We start from the raw sequence: 15,643 nt of genomic DNA, 5'->3' as shown, positions 1-15,643 counted from the left end.
TAGCTTTTTCAACCCGTGTTCTGCTGGTGTCATTTGGGAGCCTTCAGGCTGATTTATAAATGCCAGTTTTTAAAAATCTCAGCTTGTGATGACTTTATCAATACAATTTACTAAAAATCTTAATAGATTTCTGATTCAGTTTATTCTGTTCACCTCCACGTGCCAGGATCCTTTGACGAACAATTCAGCACTGCTTAATTTCACGGCTTTCTCTCCCTTATGACTCTTTTTCATCTTTCTGGTGGCTCCTTTGTGGCCATCTAAAAATTAGAGCAGAGTGGGGAGGAAATATCCTTTATGTGTTCTTTGCTGCAAGAGTAAGTTTCCTGTTTAACTAAAAATTTCAAATGGGTCTTTGTTGTTTGAACTTCTTTCTATTATTATTAATGTCTCAAGTTCAAAAACATCTGCTTTTTCCAATTCTAAAAGTTCTCAGATTTCAAGATTCTTCAAGTTTCTTTCCAATTATTTCTGCTCCAAGTCTCCAACTCTTGCCTAAGCTTACCTAAACTTTGAGACGCCTGCTCAAAGAACCCAGCTCTTCCTCTAGTTTCCAATGGCTGCCAGGCTTCCTTGGCTTCTGGTCCCATGACTCTGGTATCTTTCTCTTCAGCCACATTACCTCCTCCTCGTGTATGTGTGTGTTCCCTCCCTCTCCTTCCTCTTATAAAGATACATGTAGTTGCATTTAGGGCCCACCCAAATAATTCAGTATAGTCTTCCCCATCTCAAGTACCTTAAAGTAATCACATCTGCAAGAACATTTCTCCAGATAAGGTAACATTTACAGGTTCCAGGATATAGGATCTGACATCCTTTTTTTTTTTTTTTCCCTTGAGACAGAGTCTCGCTCTGTCACCCAGGCTGGAGTGCAGTGGCACTATCTCAGCTGACTGCAACCTCCGCCTCCTAGGTTCAAGTAATTCTCCTGCCTCAGCCTCCCAAGTAGCTGGGATTACAGGCGCCCTCCACCACACCTGGCTAATTTTTTGTATTTTTAGTACAGAGGGAGTTTTGCCATGTTGGCCAGGCTGGTCTCGAACTCCTAGCCTCAAGTGATCCACCCACCTCAGCCTCTCAAAGTGCTGGGATTACAGGCATAAGCCACTGCGCCTGGCTGGACCTGACATCTTGAGGGCCTTTATTCACCCTACCACCATTAGGGTAGTGGATCATGAGCCACATCTGACACAGGCTATGGGTGGTTGTGTAAGTGTTATGTATGATATGGTATGTTGGGAGGTGTATTATGGAATATGTATTGTGGGGAATGTGTAGGAGATAACCACATTGTGGTACATAGTGGAGTGGGTATCTTTGTGTGTGTGTCATATGTGTGGCATAGAGGTATGTTTGGGCATGTGATATGTGTGCCTGATATTATGCAATGTGTATATTTGTAGCATATTCGAGTGTACTGTGTGGGGGTGTGAATCGTTGTGAATGTGTATGTTTGCTATGTGCCTTGTGTTTGTGCACATGGGTAATGCATGTATTTGTAATATTGTGTAGCATAAGTGTGTTTGCACCTATGTGAATGCATGCATTTGTGTTTTGTGGATGGTTTATGTATACGTGGTATGGCTCTACATGCAGATAGTGTGTGTGAGATGTACATGTGCATAGTATGTGTGTATATGTATTTGTGTGTGTGTGTGTGTGTGTGTAAGATTCCTTAGAGACTCACATCAGCATTTGTTTCACTCCCATTATGACTAATATTTGATCATAAAAGCCTAGGAAATGCAGATTTGGCAACAACCAAAACTCATAACTTAAAATGCTGAAAGGAAAGGGAGACTTGGAGCTTCCAACTACGAGGCTCCCAGTCCTAGAATTCCTCTTAAACACAGTTTCCTATTTTCTTCTGCTGCATAAGGGATCTTCTAGCACTCCATGCCTTGGTGCCCCCTTGAGGGCCTTGAGGAATCCATCAGACAAAATTGCTCGCCTCAGCCTCCTACTAAGAACTCTGAGTAAGTGTAGTTGGGGGGATGAAGTATAAACTGTGTCCTAGAGTGAAATAGACAATGTCATCCCAAACCTGTGGCTATCTTATTAAGAGCAATGTGAAGGAGGGGGTTGGAGCTCTGGAGGGAGGGGAATGGGGAAGACACTTGTTCCTTGTTCTGTCAACTCTACTTTGGCAAAGCAAGGAAGAGCCAGGATGTTCATATACATGAAGTTGTCTTTGTTGTAGCATCTTGTCAAATAAATTGAGTCTTTAATGTGCAGTGTGTTTCCCACCCCCTCCCAAACGTTCACTTTCAAGGAGACACAGTATCAAAGGATGGCACGCACTCAATTTCACGAACCAATAAACACAGCTTTTGCATTAATTACCATTTTCAGCTCCTTGGAAAACCGTGATGAGAGTTATCAGGAAGATGTTCATTATTGCCAGGCTTTATCTGATGGAAATGGAAATCCGGCTTGTCACAAAGTGAAGATCCCCAAATGAAAACCAGCTATCACTTGTGGGAACAGGTCTGGCTGCCCTCAGATAGTTTTTCAACATTTTATTAGCAACACTGGGCTACAGGTAAAACTTCTTTATGCAGCCCTCTCTTCACTGACTGCCTGGCTCAAAAGGATGTCAGCATTTCCAGTTCTAGCCTTGCTACTCTGTTCAACCCTCTGCTGGTCAAGACCATACTATGTGACTCTGTGTCTTGGTCCATCAGTGGAGAATCCAGGCAAGGTATCCATCTTGCCCAGGCTGGATCAGTCAGTCTCTCTCCTATACCTTATTGTGAGGCCTGGGGACTGATTTTTACTAGAACTGAGTTGAGTTCATGAGTTGGACTACAGAAGACATTAATTTCTGCTGCTGAAACCCCAGAGTTGTACAAGGACCTTTTCTTCCACCCGGAGTTTGGAAGGAACTCCAAATTCTCCCTGTACTTTAACAAATTTCCGTAATATCTTTCCAATGAATTCCTTTTTTCTTTAAGCTCAGAAGGGTTGGTTTATGTTTCTTGCAGCCCAAAGAATTCAAATTAATATTTCCTTTGGGATGCAGCTTAGAAACCAAGGAGCTAATCATATTTTCAGCATGTTGCTGAAAATGAACCCTAAATCCTCCTGGAGAACAGCCTCAACATTTTTAGTAGCTATATTTCCTCCCTCACTCTCTCCTCACTTCCCCCAGATTCTAAAAAAATCTTTAAGGGACTTGAGAATTTGTCACACTCTACCCAGGGACTTGACCTGCTTCTTACCAAAGTGTGGTTAGAACTAGGGACATTCTGGAAGGGAAACTAGAAAGCGGGATTAGACAGACTCCATTTTTAAGTACCCAGAAGCTTCCCCTGATACCGTTTCAGGCAGTTTTATAGAAAATTCCCCTGGAACCTCAGGCAGTGGATTCCAGCAAGTTCTGCAAGCTTGGCACCACAGTGAGCTCTTTGCCATCCAGTGAGCCACAGCCCTGGAGGGCTCCTTTTCAATGGCATCTAGAGCTCAGCCCTGTAGAGGTCATTTCTTTGCACTGTCTATCTCAGCCCTAGGGGCAGTGGCTGATCTTCACATCTATTATTCCTGTGTTCTACAGAGTTCTCTTCATATCCTATTTAGCCAATCCCTCGTTGCATCAATCCCCTGTCATAGTTTATAATTTTATACTAAACTTCTCCTTTAAAAATTCCTGCATAGCTTCTGTCTCCTAGGTAGACCCTGACTGGCTGATATAGTTAGTATCCCCATTTTAGAGATAAGGAAGCTGGGGTTAATGAGGTAAGTAAGACACCTGTGGACAAGAAGCTACCAAAGGGAAGAGAAAGAACTAATATACCAGTTCTGTCTAATGACAAAGGCTGTTCTCCATGACCTGGAGATTCCCACAGCCTACATGATTCCTGGAGACATTCAGTAGTTTAATAGGGTGATTGCAGGCAAAGCCTTTAAGCATAATGTCTTTTAAACCAGTGCTATTTCATCTGATCTTCAGACTTATACCACTTTGCAAACTGCTTGTTACTGATGTGCGATGAGATAAGCACAAAAATTGAAAGGGTACAAAATCTCAATTGGAAGGAAAAAACTTTTTTATTGAACGTTTATTGCACAGCATGGTGATTTATACAATAATAGTGTGTTGTACATTTCAAAACTGCTAAGAGTACATTTCATATGCTCTCATCACAAAAAAAATGATAAGTAAGAGAGGCCAAGTGGGGGCTGTGGAGAAAAAAAGGAGAAAGAAAAACAAGTGATAAGTATTTGAGGTGATGAATATGTAAATTAGCTTGACTTAATTATTTCATATTATATTCATAGATCTAGCATCACTTTGTATCCCATAAACATATGCAAATATAAATTGTCAACTTACAATAAAATCTTTTAAAAAGAAATTTCACATTACGACAACATTCAAATTCATTTTTATTATATTTTACAAAAGTAGTACAGATCCACAACAATTTAAAAAGACAGTACTAATTCCTGTACTATGGACAATTTTCTAAACCTTAGGACAAGATTAAGCATAAATATACCTCTGCAGTTGTTGCTGCTTTTTGAATTATAAGTGGAGAATCACTTGAGTCTGGGAGGTGGAGGTTGCAGTGAGCCAAGATTGTGCCATTGCACTCCAGTCTGGGCAACAAGAGTGAAACTTTGTCTCAGAAAAAGGAAAACCTATTATCAGGGTGGAGATAAGAAGAGATTATAAGTAGTATAATTATCATAGGACATAGATGTACTGTAAAGAACATATAAAATTAATCATCTTTCCCTAGTGTTGAAAGTATACAGATCTATAGAGACTTTACAGAACCCTTTTTAAACTTCACAATGTTTTACCCATGTTAGTGTGAGCACCAATGTAGTTCTTGACATCTCTGTTAATAATCAGTTAGGGAAATTTCAAGTAAGCAGTCTAGATAAAAAGTAAATTGATATATTTAACCATATTAAGTTATTTTTTATTCAAGGTATGGTATAATATGTAAATTTATTCAAAATATGATAATGTGAATATCATATATGTCTTTAGTTCTCCATACATTTCCTTATTTGGTTCCCTCTTAAACTTACATTGTAATACATTAACTGGTGATCATACATTTACTGATTAGTAACTGTGTGCACAGATCTGAGCTAGTCTTTGTGGGTGATTCAGAAGTATTGTGAGTTACCCTTGTGTTGGTTATAATCTGAACCAATCTCAGTGCTATGAATAGGAGAATGGAAAAGCTACAGTGGAATCCAGTGGCTAACAATGAATTACGTTCTGTAGCATAAATTACAAATATTCCAGAAGATAAAAAATGCAGACGTCATTATGAGTGAAATAACCAAGTCATGGAAAAAGAGGCTTTGAGTTGGTCCCAGACACCCAAGCCTCCTTATGCTGTAGCTAAGATGACCTGATTTGAGAAACAGTAAAAAAGTAGCACAAAGCCATTGAGATGTAGAAATACTACAAACCAGGAAAATGCCTGAGAAAACATATTGGGGTAGCTCATGCATAGTGCAATTTAGGAAATAAATGGTAGTGTCTGCTTTGATCGGTACCCATAGCACATAAATCCTGCCTTTCTTTTAGATTCTAAAGGATATCACCATGGAAAGAAGAATGAATATTCTACATTTTCTTCCTTGGAAAATATGAAATAGGCCTGCAGCTTTAGTCTGGTAACTTTTTCTTTGGCTGCTTCTCTTTGACTCCTAAGTAGAGGCGTGATTATAGAAGAGAAAAGGAGAAGATTTTGGGGAGAGAGCTGTGATAAATTTATCTATAATCCTATGTCTCTTACAAACATATTTCACTTAACAAAACTCCCCAGCAGAAGCAAAGAACTACCATATAATGACAGTTTCTTCTTAAATTTCATTTTAAACATGTTTAAAAGAAAAAAAAATTGACACGTTACATACATCTTGTCTTCTTAATAAAAAGGTGCTAGATATAATGTTACATTTATGGAGAAGAGAATCAAACAACAGTAAGGTTTATGCCTCTACACTTAGTAGAATGAATGAGATTATTTTTTAATGTTTGCAATTTAGAATATTTTGCCACTTTTCTTGCATCAGGCTCCATTTTTTCTTAAGTTATAATTGGAGCCTTTGCTTTTACAACTGCACGTTCTTTACCCTCTACTGCCTACTCCTTTTCTAGTGAAATGGGCTGACAAAACAAATAATTCAATGCACTAAAATGGTGTCTAGAGCAAAGGTAAGTAGATTTTGAGTGAAAATATGTATTGCTCTTTAAGAACTAGGTTTTTGTTGTTGCTGTTGTTGTTGTTGTTGTTTTCCCTGAGATGGAGTTTCCCTCTTGTTGCCCAGGCAGGAGTGGAGTGCAACAGTGTGATCTCAGCTCACTGCAACCTCTGCCTCCAGGTTCAAGCGATTCTCCTGCCTCAGCCTCCCAAGTAGTTGGGATTATAGGCATGCACCACCACACCCAGTGAATTTTGTATTTTCTTTTTCTTTTTATTTTTTTAGTAGAGACAGGGTTTCACCATGTTGGTCAGGCTGGTCTCAGACTCCTGACCTCAAGTGATCCACCCTCCTTTTTCTCCCAAAGTGCTGGGATTAGGATTACAGGCGTGAGCCACCGTCCCCAGCTGAACTAGGTCTTTGACATATATTCCTGATCTTGACCTTTTAATTATAAAAAGGATACAATTTTTTCTTCCATTTAAAAAAATTTTTAATTATCATGGATACTAATAGTTGTACATTTTCATGAAGTACATGTGATAGTTTGATTCAAGAACTCAATGCATAATGATTAAACAGGGTAATTGGGCTATTCATAACCTCAAGCATTTACTATTTCTTTGTGTTAGGGATGTTCCAGAAATTATAAAAATATTTTCGTAATAGGAGAGTTGGAAAAAAAGTAGAAAGTTTAAATAATTCTAATGCCATTTGATTGAAGACAATTTGATTTCTGTGTCTCAAAGAAGCTGAGGTTGTCAAACTGGTGGACTTCGGTAGTATGGTCATCTGGATCGGTCACTGCTCACTTAAGACAGACTTTAAGAAGAAACTCTCTTACTCACAGGAAATCCGACTCCCTATTCCTGCAGTCTGCAACTTGACCTCTTCCTCACAGATTCTATGCTATTCATAAGTCAGCTTCTCCTAGCCCCAGAAAAGTCCAAGTTTATAAGGACAGTCATAGGTAGAGAGGTACACCCTTTTCCTTTGCTGATCCCACACTAATTTGCTGTTCTTCAAATTTTGGTACTTTTCAAAAGCAAACAGTCACCCTCAGTTTACATAAACATATGTAAAGAAATGTTGTTACTTTCAACCTTAAGAAATCAGTTGGATTACAACCATTTTCTGGTCAGTGGTTCCAGTGGAAATCAAATGATTTAGAAAAAAAATTATTCAGCCTTGGTTAAAGTTGAGAAAAAATGTAGCATCCGGTAGTATCTAATAAGCCTTGAAAGGAAGCATCCTGCTGACATAAATCTATTATAACTGGGTTCTAGAAAGATAAAGAATAAAAGATGAGAAAATAGGAACATTCCTTGAAAACCGGATCACAGTGAACAAAGGGCAATGATAAAAGATTATCCCGGTGAATAAAAGTTCTCTCAATTTACACCTGTATGGTTATGTCTTGTTATCTCTACTGAGAGCGAGCAGTGTGCTTTCTGAGATTTTTTAACTCTCAACCACAAAGCTTCTGTTTAAAGTCTCAGGAATATAACCCTCAACCACAAAGCATATAAAAATCAGAACACTCATAAAAATGTTGATTTATGTAATAAAATTCATTCCCATAATTTGTAAAAGAACACTCTAAGCCTTCTCTCCAATAACCTTTTTTATTTGGCCATCAATCACCACCACCTGTTAATCGGATAAACTTACACCTTCCTGTCCAGTTTTTTTCCTTGAAGATGCATGAAGTAAAAGATGTCTGTAGATTCTAATCCAAATACACAACTGGAAGCCCATTTTCTCCCAGCCTCCTAAATATTGGTCTGCAAATAAAGTTTCTTTGGTCTGCAAAATCCTGGGGAAAATGGGGAAATGGCATGTTTGTTCAACAGGTTATTATTGAGCACTATCGTGTGCGGGTAAACATAGTCAACTCTTGTTCCCAACATAAATTTACTTCACTTTACAGACTCATTTATTCTGGTATTATGTTTTTCTTGCTGTTTGGGGGTTAAAATATGGTGATACCAAATGATAATTGGTTGTTTTTAACATCCTTACTTGGAAAAATAAAATGGTGGTGGTCTGATATCAATCCCCACATTTATTTTTGCAATTTTACTCTCCATGAAATCCTCAAAGGCTACAACCACTGATTTTGCTCCTTCCTTCACTCAAGCTGTCTATCCCTTACTATATATCCAGCACCAAAACCCATGGCTCCCAATTTATGATTACTGAATAAATAACTACTGGATGTATGGATGGATGAATAAACGAATATGTCCATCTCTCTGAGACAATTTACTGATTAGAAAGAGCCACAGTTGTACTAAATCAGGAAGCCAAGATGTGCCAAATGTGCCTGAATGTGCTACCATTCTTTATTGGTAATATTAGTGTGTACTATCACAGCTCTAAGAACTTTGTATTTGCTAACTCATTTAGACCCCAAAATGAATCCCTAAAGAAAATAGTTTTGTAACATCATTTTACAGGGGGAAACTGGGTCACAAAGAAAATTTTAAAAACTGCTTAAATGGAGACATCCCAGACTCTGTTCTTAATGACGACGTTATGCTGCCTCTTGTTTACAAGGAGAGCAGTAAGAAAATGAACCAGAAAGGAGTATAGAAAATTCACCTGTGACTTCCAGTCCACACACACCAACCTTACTCTCATGTAGCGTGTGCTACAAATTCTAACTCATAGTAAGGCTATTCCATATTAATCATAATATCAAGTAATGCCTATATCTGCTTTAAAAATTTAGCTGCTATCGTTTTAGGCACGTGTGTTCGTGTCCATTCTATCTTCTGCAGGGCCTAGAATTGCGTCGTGCTCATAGTAGGCACTCAAAAATATTTGTTGGTGATATAGTTTGGCTCTCTCTCTCCACCCAAATCTCACGTTGAATTATAAATCCCCAATGCTGGAGGTGGGACCTGGTGGGAAGTGTTTGAGTTATGGGGATAGTGAGTTACTGTGAAATCTGGTCATTTAAAAGTGTGTGGGCTGGGCACGGTGGCTCACGCCTGTAATCCCAGTAGTTTGGGAGGCCGAGGAGGGTGGATCACAAGGTCAGGAGATCAAGACCAGCCTGGTCAACATCGTGAAACCCCATCTCTACTAAAAATACAAAAATTAGCTGGGTGTGGTGGCACATGCCTATAATCCCAGCTACTCGGGAGGCTGAGGCAGGAGAATTGCTTGAACCTGGTAGGTGGAGGTTGCAGCGAGCCAAGATCACGCCGCTGCACTCCAGCCTGGCAACAAAGTGAGACTCCAACTCAAAAAAAAAAAAAAAAGAAAAAAAAGAAAAGAAAAAAGTGTGTGACACTTCCTCCCTCCCTCGTTCTCTCTCTAGCTCCTGCATTCCTCATATGATGTGCCTGCTCCTGCTGCACCTTTTGCCATGACTGTAAGCCTCCTGAGGGCTCCTCAGAAGCAGATGCCACTCTGCTTCCTGTACAGCCTACAGACCTGTGAGCTAGTTAGACTTTTTTTCTTATAAATTATCTAGACTCAGGCATTTCTTTATAGCAATGTGAGTATGAAGTAGTACAGTTGGATTCAGTAAAATTATTTCAGAGGTGCTAAGATTTGAATCTCACAGGTGCAAACTGCCAACCCATATGACTGAAGGCATTGAGCATGAGCTTAAAGCACAAAGTAGTAAATGAACAATTTCTGACATAAGGAACATCTTAAGGGCTTTAAATAAATACCTATAGAAATCACCTGAAGTTGTGAAGACTCAATCAATTATGTCACAAAAACCAGAGAAATACACCACCTCCAACAAAGCATTGTGCAGAATCCTCATCAGGCAGTGCTTTCTTGGTGCATTGAAAGCTCACCATTCACAGTACATAGCCAATGGCTGTTCAAAGTCATACAAATTATTGCCATGACAACTATTTCTTCAGCAATAAAATTATGAAAACCACAATTTCCCTGGCAGGCAGAAGGAGCTTATCATTTTCTATTCAGAATGAGTTTAATGTTTACCCCTCAGCAGTCATCACAGATAAGACACCTGTCTAGTAATGCAGGCACTCACCAATGTAAAAACGGGTGCACCAGGAGAGTATGGACAGTGTTTGGATTTCAGGAGGAATTATCCCCTAGAAGAAAACACGGAAATGATGTCAGAGTTCCACACTAGCCCACAGAGGCCTAAATAGCCCGTATGATGGCAAAAATGCATTACATTTGAGGAGGGGGAAGGAAAACATACCATTGCTATATTCATAATTAACAACAAAAGCAAAATAGAAAAGAAAGTTAATCTGGAGAAGAACCTCTGGAGAGTGTTAAGGACTTCAAGGCTGACAGGATGGCTTGGTTGCTTTGCTCTGTTGAGGAACCTTGTCTCCTGCCACTTTCTCTACCCCTCTCTGCTTCTGCCTCACAGACTTCTTGTCTTCCTCAACCTTTTCAGGCTCTTCTGAGCTCAGGGTTTCTGGACACACTTCTTCATCAGTCTCTAAATCTCCCCCTCCTACACCCAGCTTCTCCACATTACCCAGGCCCCCTTATTCATCTTCACAACTTCAGACCAGAGGGCTCTCCTCTTTGAGTAGCACAGTGCCCTGAGCATTCATGCATTTACCTCAATCCTAATTCTTGGTCATAGTAGGGTCACTTGTCTGGATAGCCCTTTATTCCTGTCTCCCCAACTAGACTATAGGCTTCGTGATGTCAGGGATGTTCTCTGTCCTGGTCACCTCTATGACCCCATTACCTACCTCTGCCTGTACTAAATATTTGTTGCATAAAAGTATTTTCAAACCAACCTTCTCTTATCTTGATAAAAATGTAGCCTTTACATGATTCTTAAGCCGTGCAGTATTTTGAGGATATTATCTCAGAAACACAACAAAGGAAGAGAAAAGGGACTGATCTAAGACACCTGAAAAGAAGGAAGGTTAGATTTTCCACAGCAAAATAAGTGCTGGGGAAAAATCATTAAAAAGAAATAGGCAAATACATCCTCTGCATGCTCTCATTTCAAAGGATAGAAGGAATTGGTAGCAAAGAACTATTACATCATACAATTCCCAGAACTGAGCAGAAGAGAATATCATGTGGATAGGCAAAGGCTGTCTGAATCAGGTAGGGGCAGAAGAGAATAAAGGCAAAACACAGCTCACAATTCATCTGTTTAGTACCAACACAACTTAGGGGTTTGTAACTCAAGAAATGCCTTTTCAGGGAAGTATGACTTTAACTTGATAAATATCGTTTAGTTTAGCTTCACTTATTTTTTATCTTTTCTTCATTCATTTAATTCTTTTGAGCCCCTGCTGTATATTAAATCCCAAGCTATGTCCCAATGATACAAGATTAACAGGACAAGAGCTGATGAAAAACTCATAATTAGGAAACTGGATGAACAACTATGAGACAATGTCAGAGCCCTGTGCCAAAATTGATTCAAATAAATAAATCATTGCATGGGCTTGCCAAGGGAAAGAGGAAAGAGGAAATGTGAATGGGGCACTGGGCAGAGGCAGCGTTTAAGCTGAGACTTAGGGTGAAAGGAGTTTGTCTCTCCAACAAGGGAAGAAAACGCACTCGTAGAGAAGGAAGAGCATGTGCAAGGCAGAAGGGAGAGAGTGTGGCATGTTTGAGAACAGAGGAGCAGTTTTCGGTGGCTGGAATAGAGGATGCATATTGTGGGCTGGCAACAGTGAGCCTGGGACAGAAGTTGGGCTAGATCTTAAGAAGCCTTGGAAGTCATGAGTTTAAAATGTCTTTAAGATTAATGATTTTCCAAATCCTTAACACTAGCAGCTTCTTTCAGGCAATCTTATATCATATCAAAGTCTAACGTATAAAGTAGAAAAAGACATAGGTTTTCCAGGGGCCACCTGAGCCCCCACCTCCAACCTCCACATTTAGCCTAAGGTTCATCTTTAAAGCTAAGACCTTTGAAATCTACACTTGTGGACAGCACAGTGTTGTGCAGGCAGAGCAGGGACCCAGTAAATAAATCAGCAAGTCACATGACCAAGTAAGACATTCATTTAGCCGTTTAATTTTTGCTTTAGAGATTACTCTGACTGTCATGGCGAATGAATAGGAGATCAGGGAGCTGGTAGAGCAAAGGGCAGGCACCTGAGTGTGGCACAATGCAAGATGGAAGTATATTTTCCCCTCACAAATATTCTCACAATATTTTCTACTCCCTTCCTTGCATTCCCCCCAATCTTTTGGTCTCCAATGCTCTAGGGGACAAAAGTATCATTACCCCTATAACAGAAGTTGCCTTCTGGCCTTCTGTCATCGGCTCCAGGCAAGAAGGAAAAGATCCAAAGAGGGAAAATGAAGAGACCGTCCCAAACCGAAAGGAAGCCTAAGATTAGAGCAGGGACAAACCAAAGGTTTCATGGGTCTGAATTGCATACCATTTAAGGAATCTTTTTTTAAAAAAATACAAAGTTGTGAATAAAAAATTAAGGAGAAAATTGATTTAGAAGGAGAAAAAAACACAACAAATTATGCATTTTAAAGGCATTTAAAAATAGAAAGCATCATAAATCCATAAATAAATTATAAATATTTTATTTATGAACAGCCTTACCCACCTATATGATAGTATTTTTGCTTACGTTTATTATCTGCGCACTCTTTGATAGCCTTTTCATATGACAATTGTTAATTTTCTATAGCAAAGGTAGAAAATCTTTCTTCTAGCAGAGTTCATTGAATTTTGATGTATTATTGTCTTTAGTTGTTATTTAAACTTTGAAAAATTTTCTTTCAGTTCTATAAATCATTTTGGTAGTATCATGCAAATTTTTTGAATTGTCAGATTCAGGAAAACGTCTATCAAGTTTCTTTTTTATGTGAGCTGTAAGATATCAGGTCATTTCAAGTTTTCTTTGGCTGCGATCAATCTTAAATACCATTTCAGTTAATAACACTCATTGACCAGTTTGTCATTTATGTTGTCATTGTAGTATTGTATTATGCATTTATAATATGATCATTAAAGTCACTATTTCATCTTAAAGTGGCAAGAAATTTAAATCTTTTTCTAATTTGTTCATATGAGTCACTTCTCATCATTAATTGGATTATTAAATAATCCAGAAGCATATTCAGTAATTCCACTTATCACTTTTACATACAGAGAATTTTTGGCTGGTGAAATATTTAAAAGTCATTCATGAGGTTTCAGTGAAAACAGTAGCACATGATAATAACCAGCAAATCACATTTGTTGTAGATGCTATAATAATACAGTAATTTTTGGTGTCTGGTTTACCTGATTTAATACTTTATATGTTTTCCCATTATTTAATTCTAGTGAATATTTTGGGATAATTAAGGCACATTTAGTTATTCATTTTGAAATTTTTTCCAAGTGTTCATACAAAAACAAATCAAATGTAGCATTTATTTAGTAACTCCCATTATTTCAATAATTATCATTACTTGAAGAACACCATTTTTCATTGTGTTCTCTGAAGGGGAAAGGCCTTCACTTAAAAATTTGATAGGAATAATGACATCAGAAAAATGGCAGAATAAGATGTCTCAAGCTCCACACCCTCTACAGAAAGTTTATCTAGCAAGTATCTATAGCCTAGAGCATCCTTTTGAAAACCCCAACATTTGGCAACAAGCCTGAGACACCCACGTTTTCCACAGAATTGAATGAAATTTTAATTAGAAGGATAAGAACAGTCTCATACTGATTGTGCTGCCCCATCCTTCTTCCAAGTCTAGATGGTGCCAGATTGAGAGGATTTTCTTGGGCCTACAATTTCTACAAGGGGAAAAGAGACCCTGAGGAAGTCATCCAGTTTTCCTTGCGTTCCAAGATGCTTTCTGGGCAGCTCACTCTAGTCTCATTTTATGGGGAACACTAGGAAAAAGACTTTCACCTCACTGATCTTAGAGAAGCAGAAGGGTTAAACCTGCTTGACCCAGTAGGTCAAACAGCCAGTTAACTCAGCTGAAAGCTCACCACACACATCTCCACCCTAGCAGTGAGACAATCCTCAATCATGCATTTCTAAGAAGCATAGCCTCTGATACTACCTATTCTGAGCAACAATTCTACCTAACCCCCAAGCCTAGCCTGCAGACCTGCACAACTGTACATCTCAAAGAGCAGAATTACCCAGCCTGGAAATACAACTTGTGACCAACCCGATAAGAATCCCTCACAATTCCCAGCCAGCAGCTCCACTTGATAGCAATACCCAGCCAGTAATCTCAACATACAGTGGAGCACAGTCAGCAGCCCACCCAACATCAGAACAAAGGCAGTGGGCCAGTCAACTAGAGAATTCACAACAAGCTCTGTCCGCCTGGTGTCATTACCACCTGACCCTTCCAGAATCACAGTCTGAACTAAATAGCGAAAGTATATCCTCACCTTAGAACACCTGTAAAGGCCGGAAAAGGAGGCAGTCTCCTCAAATATACAGACAACAACACAAGGACACAAGGATCACAAAATTGAGGGAATCCTGACACCTCCAAAAGAAACTAATTAAGCTCCAATAACAGACTCCAAAAAAATGAGGAGCTATGAATAATATTCATAAAGAGTTCAGTGAACTACAAGAATATGCAGATACAAAATTTAAATGAAATTTGAAGACAATACAAGAAAAAAAGTGAGAAGTTTGACAAAGAACTAGAAACAATTAAAAAAGAATCAGATAGATATCCTGGCAATGAAAAATACAGAGGCTAAACTGAAACATTTAGTTGAAAGCTTCAATGAAGCCTTGATCAAGCAGAAGTAAGAGTCAGTGAGCTGGAAGACAGACACTTGAAATTACCTAGTCAGAGGAACAAAAAGACAAAAGAATGAAAGAGAATGGAGAAAGCCTATGAGAATTATGAGACACCATCAGGACACCAAATCTTCACATACTAAAAATTGCAGAAGAAGAAGAATGAGAAAGGGAGCAAGAAAATATATCAAAAGAAATAATGGCCAAAAACCTTCCTAATCTGGGGATAGATGCCAACACCCAGGCACAGGAAGTGTAAAGGTCTCTAATCAATTGCAACCCAAAGAGGAGTACACCACAACACATAATAATCAAACTATCAAAAATCAAAGACAAGCTGGGCATGGTGGCTCATGCCTGTAATCCCAGCATTTTGGGAGGCTGAGGAGGGTGGATCACGAGGTCAGGAGTTCAAGACCAGTCTGACCAACATGGTAAAACCCCATCTGTACTAAAAATATAAAAATTAGCCGGGTGTGGTGTTGCATGCCTGTAATCCCAGCTACTCAGGAGGCTGAGGTAGGAGAATTGCTTGAACCTGGGAGGCAGAGGTTGCCATGAGCTGAGATCGCACCACCATACTCCAGCCTGGGTGACAGAGCAAGGCTCCATCTCAAAAAAAAAAAACAAAAAACAAAAAAACAACAAACAAACAAACAAAAACCAAGAAAATATTCTGAAATTAGTACATAATAAGAAACACATCACATACAAAGGAATTTGAATATAACTACCAGCAGATTTCTCAG

This window comes from Pan paniscus, chromosome 5, assembly GCF_029289425.2.
Source record: "Pan paniscus chromosome 5, NHGRI_mPanPan1-v2.0_pri, whole genome shotgun sequence".
Taxonomy (NCBI): Eukaryota; Metazoa; Chordata; class Mammalia; order Primates; family Hominidae; genus Pan; species Pan paniscus.
This window is presented reverse-complemented; position numbering follows the sequence as displayed.